This window comes from Populus euphratica, unplaced genomic scaffold (genome assembly GCF_000495115.2).
Source record: "Populus euphratica unplaced genomic scaffold, PopEup_1.0 scaffold456.1, whole genome shotgun sequence".
NCBI lineage: Eukaryota > Viridiplantae > Streptophyta > Magnoliopsida > Malpighiales > Salicaceae > Populus > Populus euphratica.
Genome location: NW_011500260.1, coordinates 11,730 through 20,245, shown reverse-complemented (window position 1 = coordinate 20,245; position 8,516 = coordinate 11,730). Strand labels below are relative to the sequence as shown.

At 33.1% G+C, this 8,516-nt stretch overlaps 1 pseudogene; it reads right to left on the bottom strand.

Annotated features, from left to right (window-relative positions):
* Positions 1-1,061: 1,061 nt before the first annotated feature.
* LOC105112832 (probable potassium transporter 13) lies at positions 1,062-5,779 on the bottom strand (annotated as a pseudogene).
* Positions 5,780-8,516: the final 2,737 nt, after the last annotated feature.

Sequence of the window (8,516 nt, the reverse complement as noted above, 5' to 3'; positions counted from 1 at the left end):
ACCTGAAGTATCTTTTTTTTTCTTTTCCCTTTGTACGACTAGTTAGCATCCTCAGGCCAGGCCTTTCACCGAGATCTATCTCCAGTCAAGTGCGGAGGCATGTTAAATGGCTGGGTGTGTTATAGTTCCAGTTAAGATTTTATTGATTTTTGTTATTAATTTTATATAAAAAGATTTATAATTTTATATTAAATTATTAAAATTTTTCAAAAGTTTATGTTGAGTCATGCTTTAAGTTGAGCTAAAATTTTAAATTTTTTGAAGAAATTTAGAAATTTAATAAAAAATTATAATTAATCAGTTTTATGTTATTAAAAGTAATTTTCAATCCGATTATCAGATTGATCTGAAATTTTTCAAGAAATTTTAAAATAAATTTAATAAAATCTAGTTAAAATTTTAGAATAAACAGAATTTGGTAGTACTAACAAAAAAACCATCAAATAAAAGCAAAATAACTTATTAATAGTAAAATAATTATTTGTCATTAAAAAATAAAATAAATCAGTTTTTCTTTTCTTTTCTTTTATATGTTACCAATTAGGAAGAAGCTGAATAGGAAAAGAAAGAAAAGAAAACGTGAGAGAGAAAGAGAGAAAAGTAAGGGGAACATAAAAAAATCTAATTTTTTTTTTAAAATAAAAGAATAACTTTATAAACTTATAAAATCCAACTTATAAAACACTAATTTAAAAAAGAATGAAGTGAAAAAATGAGGAATTGAGAGAAGAAAAAAATTTAATTACTTTATTTTTCAGTTGAAATGAGATTATTATTTTATCCTGGTTGAGAATTTGTTATAATATCGATTCAGATTTAATTATAGATGAATTATATTTCACAAAACATTAAAGGATTCAACTTTAATAATAAATTTATTTTTACTTTTACTTCAATTTTATATATTTTTAAATTTATTTTTTAATATTTTAAATAGTACATTTAAATTAAAACTTTAGTGTTAATTTTAAAAATTTATATACATTAATTAATAATTAAGCTTTAAAAAATTATATATTTATTTAATAACTCGAAAAATTACTTTCTCCGCCCTGATCTCCAGTGCTGTTAAAAACGAGCTATTCACACAGGGAAACGAGGATTAATGAGAATTCCACTTCTCTAGGCAGCCTGCAATTTGTACTCTGAAGAACTTCTGAAATATCATCAGGTGTTCAAGTTTTCAATGGTAATGTGAGGCGTCTCATATTGACCAACTCTTGAATATGCATATATATTTTTCTCTTGAAAAAAAAAAAAAAACTCGATCTGCATGCTGTATACAGGTCATTCTTTTCTTTTTCTCTGTTTTTCCCCCAATCCGCAAACATATAGAAAGTTGCTGCCACATTTTCCTGTTTCAAATTGTAAGTATAGTTGTTGTTGTTTTTTAAATAATTTTTTATGTTAAAATATATGTTAATAATTTTTTTATTTTTTAAAAATTATTTTTAACATTAACATGTCAAAATGATTTGAAAACACTAAAAACATATTAATTTGAAGTTAATAAAAAAATAAAAAAAATTTAAATTTTATCAATAAAAAAATAAAAAAAATTTAAATTTTACCAAAAATATTTTTAAAATACAAAAAAAAACAGGCTTAAATATTCAACCTGCTATTCCATTTGCGACAGCCACCTCCACCCTCTAAAATTGGCTACAGCTAGTGAAAATAAAGCATGAATTGGAAATCCAGACCTGCTTCTGCTTAAACACTTCCAATCAGTTCATTTATTATCATTTATACACGATAAACCATACCAACTTCAATCAATGCGGAGTGTGGGATCCCAAGTGAGGTTGCAGGGCACCGGCTACTGCGTCTAAGGAATCCATAGACATAGTTAATCACAAGCTTCTTCAGAATACATGATGCCTCTCTAGCTATAACACAAGTATGTCCCATCATGTAAGTCACACCAGCTTCCTTTGCCGCCATGAGTTCAGTTACATCTTCACTTGCTTCCTGCGGACATCGTAACCGCAGCTCTCTTCTTCTCTGTGTTCTTGCACCAAGCAATGACTGCTCTATTACTAACATTTCCTTGCTATTCAATTCGCATTTCAAGAACTCTGTTATCTTTTCAATCAGTTGGGTTTCAAATTCATAGCTGTCCCTGATGTCCTTGTATCCATACCTAACAATAGTTAAAGAGAAAAGAGTCAAGAACTTGCAATCATACGACTTATTAAAGCTCAAGAACTTCGATTATAAGTTGATAATATTAATGATTTGGTATTTTCATCAGAAGAGAAAAATTCAGAGAATGTGGACAAAACTTACCGCACAATGCACCGGAATAGTGGGACATCTGGCAGACCAATCCTTGAAACATGGAAACGATCAATGACCGGAACTTTTGGGATCATCAAGGATTGAACGGTTACAAAGATAAGAATCTGATGGAATGCAGGAAAGTTGGTGACAAAATGTGCGAACATTGGTGGGACACCAGAGGTAACATGGGAGCACACCAGGCAAATTCCAGGAACCCTTGCTATTCCCAGGCTCAAAAGGCTGTCCAAGCTGACCTTGTTCTCCAGCTCAAACGCCTGCCTTTTCGATTCCCCATAATGCCATACTGACATCAGAGACACAACTACTGCAGAAACAACAAGGGGAAACCAGCCTCCTTTGTGTACTTTATAGCAAGGCATGCACCGAAATAGGACAATTCCACAAATCCGAAAATTGCTACAAAAAGTAATGCCAAAAAAACATCTCGCTGCCACACAGTACTAATGATCAAAAACATCAACAAGGTTGTGACAAACATCACTGTGATTACAACCAGACCTGCACATAATTATAGCATTAAATAGCTTATTTACAACATGGATATGAACACAAACAGCAAGGCAACGTGGGTGCTCGAGAGAATGAGGTAACACAAACCGTATGCATTGCCAATAGTAGCAGTGTCTCTAAATCCAACAACAACAGCAAGGCATAGAAGCATCAATACCCAATTCACCTCCGGTATGTAGATCTGTCCATGAATGTTATTTGATGTGTGCACTATCTTTACTCGCGGGAAGCAATTGAGCGCCCTACACTGACTAATAATGGAGAAAGTGGCTGATATTATTGCTTGGCTTCCCACCACCGTTGCAAGAGTGGCGATGACAAATACTGGCCAAAATATGATATCTGAAAGTATAGGAAAACCAGACAAATGAAATATAAAGAAAAGAGGAAGAGATGGGGTGTCCGAAACCCATGTCTGTGCATGCGATTGGCATCTAGAAATTCAAAAGGCACACACAAAATTACAGTTCAGATATAAGAAGTTGGTCGACTAAATCATTGCGAAGACACATGAAAGCTTCTAGCTTTTTTTTTTCTATATTTTTTATATGCAGGATTTATTAAGAATTACCTGGGACAGCCTTGTAAAAACTACTCTGAAGATCACTTTCGTTCTTGGAGAGATAAGCAGCTTCACCCATGTAAGCCAGAACCAAGCAAGGGTAGACAAGTCCTATAAACGCAATCTATTGGAAAGAAGCATGAATAACTCAATTTTCATGTTAACCCCTTCGATAGCTTATAACGTCAGTAAATTTTTTTTTAAAAGCATGAATAACTCAATTTTCATGTTAACCCTTCGATAGCTTATAACGTCAGCAAATTTTTTTTTTTTTAAAAAACAAGTACCCTGACAGAAAGCTCTGAGAAATGTCCAAGATCAGCGAACATAGCTTCTGCACCTGATAGTCATAAATTGGATTACGGAAAAAGAGTTCAAAATCAGCAACATGAGGGGAAGAAATTGAATGTTCTCTCCTTTTAGAACAACCTGTAACACAGAGAACAATGCCTCCTAGTGAACTCCAACCAGCTTTTCCCGATTTCTTAAAAAAGTTGTAGATATAGTATGGTGATAGAGCTTTGACAACATAAGGGTTCCAATGGAATATGCTGTAAATGCCAACTCCACTGATGCACAGCAACCAAGCAATCAAAATTGGAGCAAAAAGAAACCCAACTCGGTGTGTTCCGCAATGTTGAAGTGCAAAAAGGCCAACTAAGATCACGCAGGCAACAGCAACAGTATAATCTGGCATGTACGAACACGTCAGAAACTGGCTAAAGATCTTTATGTAAATGCTTTATTGTAAATCGGATTAAGATTATGACTTACTCTCATGTAAGCCTATAGCCTTAATTTGGATTCCGTAGACTGCAGATAGGACTGCAAAAGAAAACAAGGAATTCTTAAGTATAAGCAATTGCATAAAAGCAGAACGATTAAATACCACATGGATCTGATTAAAAATTATACCCGACATTGCTGGTGTCAGGATTCCATCACCTATAACCATGCTAGTCCCTAGAAGAACAACTAGCAGAGTAACAACACGAGAACTACGATGCTTCTCGAAGAATTCCTTTATAAGCAAGCTAGTTCTTGTCTCCTTGGTGGATACATCAGAATCATAACAAGGTACAAATTCATGTTCAAGATGAGGACTCTTCAAAACGCCCATCCTGGAGTGTCGGCAGAGTAACGAGTACAACGCGAAGCATCCACCTGGAAAAGATGGGCTCTTGAGAAGAAATGAGCATTAAACTTCTTACATTAATAAGATGATTAACACAACAATATATTGGATGGATCAATAAGAGCACCTTCTCCATTGTCATTTGCTCCTAACACAAATATCATGTACTTGCAAAGAGGGATGATTGTCAGAGTCCAGAAAACCAAAGAAAGTACCCCGAAAATCTCATGGTCCTCCTCATAAAGTTGTAACTTCCCAGAGAATGTACTCTTGTAGACATAGATAGGGGATGTGCAGAGATCACCATAAACAACTCCAAAGCTCTGGTAGGCAAGTAATAGAGTGGTTTTGTAGAATTTCTGCCAACAAGTCCAGATATTTACAAATTGATCAAATTCTATAGATGTCGCTGTATTGAATCTATTGATCGGAGCAACAGAGATACGAGAATATATACTAATTCAAGAATTAAATATTATGAAACTCTTTATCCAACATTTGTACTAAATTCAGGGAATGAAAAAACATAGGACTAGGAACAAAAAGGTTACAAAGGCCCCGAAGGATAAATAAAAAAAACTTCATTTTCTTGAAAGTTTTAAGCAAAAGTTGATGGCAAATTCTTGACCATTCATGCCATAGACAATTTGAACAAAACAAAAGGCTATGAAATGATCAAGGTCAACAAATGTAAACATATAAAATTTTGAAAACATAAGTTAGTTCCTTGAACAGAATCATATGACCCTTGTCTATTGCTAATAACCCATGAACAAAATCTTCATTTGACACCCCCTCCTTTCCAAACTCGAAAATAAATAAATAAATAAATAAGACCCAGATTCTTCGATTATCCTTGTTGAGACGACATGTCATCTCAAGAATACAACTCCTGAAAACCACTCTTGTTCTGCAAAACTGAATACCAACACAAATTGTGAATGCCATTGAAATGAAAGGAGGGAAGGAAAATATATAATGTAAATTCATTGAAGAAAGAGAAAAAAAAATTAAACAACTGTGATATGAAAACAAAGCAAACCACTGAAAAAATGCATAACTCAGAGTCTGCAAAACTAAAAACCAACAAGAAGAACTCCACAAGTTTCTTTTTTTGCACTTTCTCAAGAAACAAACATAAAGTAGAGAAGTGCATACGAAACTCAAGTAAGAGAAAAGGGGGCAAAAAAGAATATCCCATGCAAACATTACTTAATTACCCGGCGAGACTCCTTTGTTGCACCCGATTCTTGATCCATTTCCCTCACAGCTCCAAGTAAAACCGGCTACTTGCGGTGAGTTTCTTCTTGTTTATGGAAAGAAAGTAAGGAAACAAAGTGACATATATGGTGGGAAAGAATTAAGGGGCTGTATCTTGGCTAGTGATGAAGATTCTCTTATGTTCACATATATGTAAGAGAGAAGGTAGTTAAATAAAGAAAAGCATCGAGAGAAGCAGTTAAGTTAAATAGGAATCTGAAGTTTGGATTCACATGTTACGGTAGTTTCTAAAGCCTGGTTTGTCCGTTAGGGTTGATATTAATCACTACAATATGATAACGATAATGTACGTGGTTTAGATTATATTAATTTAAATATTCTGACCTAGATGGTCTATTTAACATTTATTTAATCTAAAAAAAAATAAGTAGTTTTGAATATGGCAATTAATTAATTAAAACGGGACGCACTCAGACGATGACTAATTACATTGTTTACTTTAATTCTACTATGAAGTTCATCGTCATGAACTATAATTTTGCTTGTAAAGTACGAGATTTAATCACTAGAACTAATTAATATCAAGATGGGGGCCCATTTGCATGGCTCGGTCGTGATATTATTTTTAGAGTATGTTTAGAAGAATGGTGGCTACGGCGATTATGATTATGATAGGTAAAAAATAATATTTTTAAAACTCATTTTTTTGTGTGGTTCTTTTAAATAATATGTATTTAGTTATTATTATGGTTAAAATTAAAATTGTCTAAAAAGTACTTAATATGTGTTTGGTTAAGTTGTTTTTGTAAGTGCTTTTATTAGTAAAATTACCAAGAAGGACATGTGTGAATTTGGTTGTAGAATTTGTTAGGAAATTCTTAATGATTCATAAAAAATTATGAATGTTATATTATTGTTGTCCTCCATTCATCCCATTAAACTATCTACTTCCCTTGACTTTGAGAACATGATACAACATCAGCTAAAATATCATCAGGAATAAAATGAGAATTGTGATCATATTCTGTAAATGCAATATCTTCTTGTGACTTCCTTTTTATATTGTTATGCAGTGCCATTGATGTAATGCAACATCTTCTTGTGACTTCCTTCTTATATTGTTATGCAGTGCCATTGATGCCACTACAATCTTCACCTGTGATTTGTATGGATATGTCGGCATGTTCTGTAAAATTCTCCATCGTTGTTTCCACACTCTAAATGCACGTTCAATGACATTATGGAGTGATGAATGTGCATGATTGAATAACTCTTCTCGGCTTGTTGGTTGCCCTCGACGTCAAAACTCTAGGAAGTGATACCTCTCACCTTTATATGGACCGAGATAGCCATACTCATTTGGGTACCCAACATCAACCAAATAATATTTACATAAAATAGCAATAGAGAAAATTATATCAAATGTAATAAAAAATACAGAATAAAAATATGTAAAATATAAATATGTTTGAATCTAATTATTGTTCTATATGTACCTTCAAGAGGTTTTGGAAATTTTATTCATGAATTGTCAATAGCCTCCAAAAAAATATGAGTATCGTGAGCACTACCTTCTCATCCTGTCCAAACAAACATGAATTGCATATCAAAGCTACATGTTGCCATTACATTCTATGTCGGCACACCTTTTATACCGATAAATGGCACTTGATTTTCTTGTGAAACAGAAGCACGTATATATGTCCCATCAATCGCTTCAATGCAATTCTACAAAACAAAACAATAACCAGCATTTCATAAGCATTAAAGATTAATAATACATTATTAATGCTGATCTCTATAATTGCTATAAACTCTGTCTGTCTGACTTTAAAATGAGGCTTAAATTTAGGATTCATTGCAATTTCACGTGGAGTTTTTACAAATTCTAAGTCCTCGGGTTTTATTAATTCTACCACAAATAAACAAATTGTCTTCAACACTTCATTAAAAGAGTGGACTATGGTTTCACCTGAGTGTTGAAATCTTTCCTGGACTTGCCTATTTGTTGCACCTAATGCAATGGTGTATAAAAACATTACCACCTTTTCAATAACACTCGTCCTTCTTGATGGTTTCAAGTTATATTGTGTTTCCAAGTCATAAAAAAGATTTTATAACGTCGTAGCATCCATTTTAAACATGTTAAAACATCATTTCCAGTGTCCTCGAACGATTTCAGTCAGCCATCTCATTCTTAGCATCCATTTTAAACATGTTAAAACATCGTTTCCAGTGTCCTCGAGCGATTTCAGTCAGCCATCTCATTCCTGTGTTATATGAAATCATACAAGGTTCCTTATGCATATACGTAACATAGTACATATATAAAGCACCAGCGTTATATAACAATAATTTGTCATGATCAAACTCTAGTTGCCAAAACAATTCATCCTCATCATCAGTATTATCTAAATCCTCATTTTCATCACTATCATCATCATCACTAGTTCCATTTGAATCATCCCTATCATCACCACCATCATTCACTCCTTCATCATTGATTAGTATTTAAAAGTGCATTTTTTTTTATCAAGGTTTTATATCATCATTTTGCACTTGAAGTATCAATAACTCCTTAACTAAAGCATGTTTTATAATAATATATCTAATAATATAAGATACCTTTAATTTATGGTAAATGTTCATTTCAAATGCAGGCCTATCACATAAATGAAAAAATTGATTGATGACTTTAAGAACTTAAATTGCAAAGACAAAGAGATGGCTAAACTCCAAAAAGAGATGTCGGTGCAATCCAAACCAGAACACTGCTCGGTAATT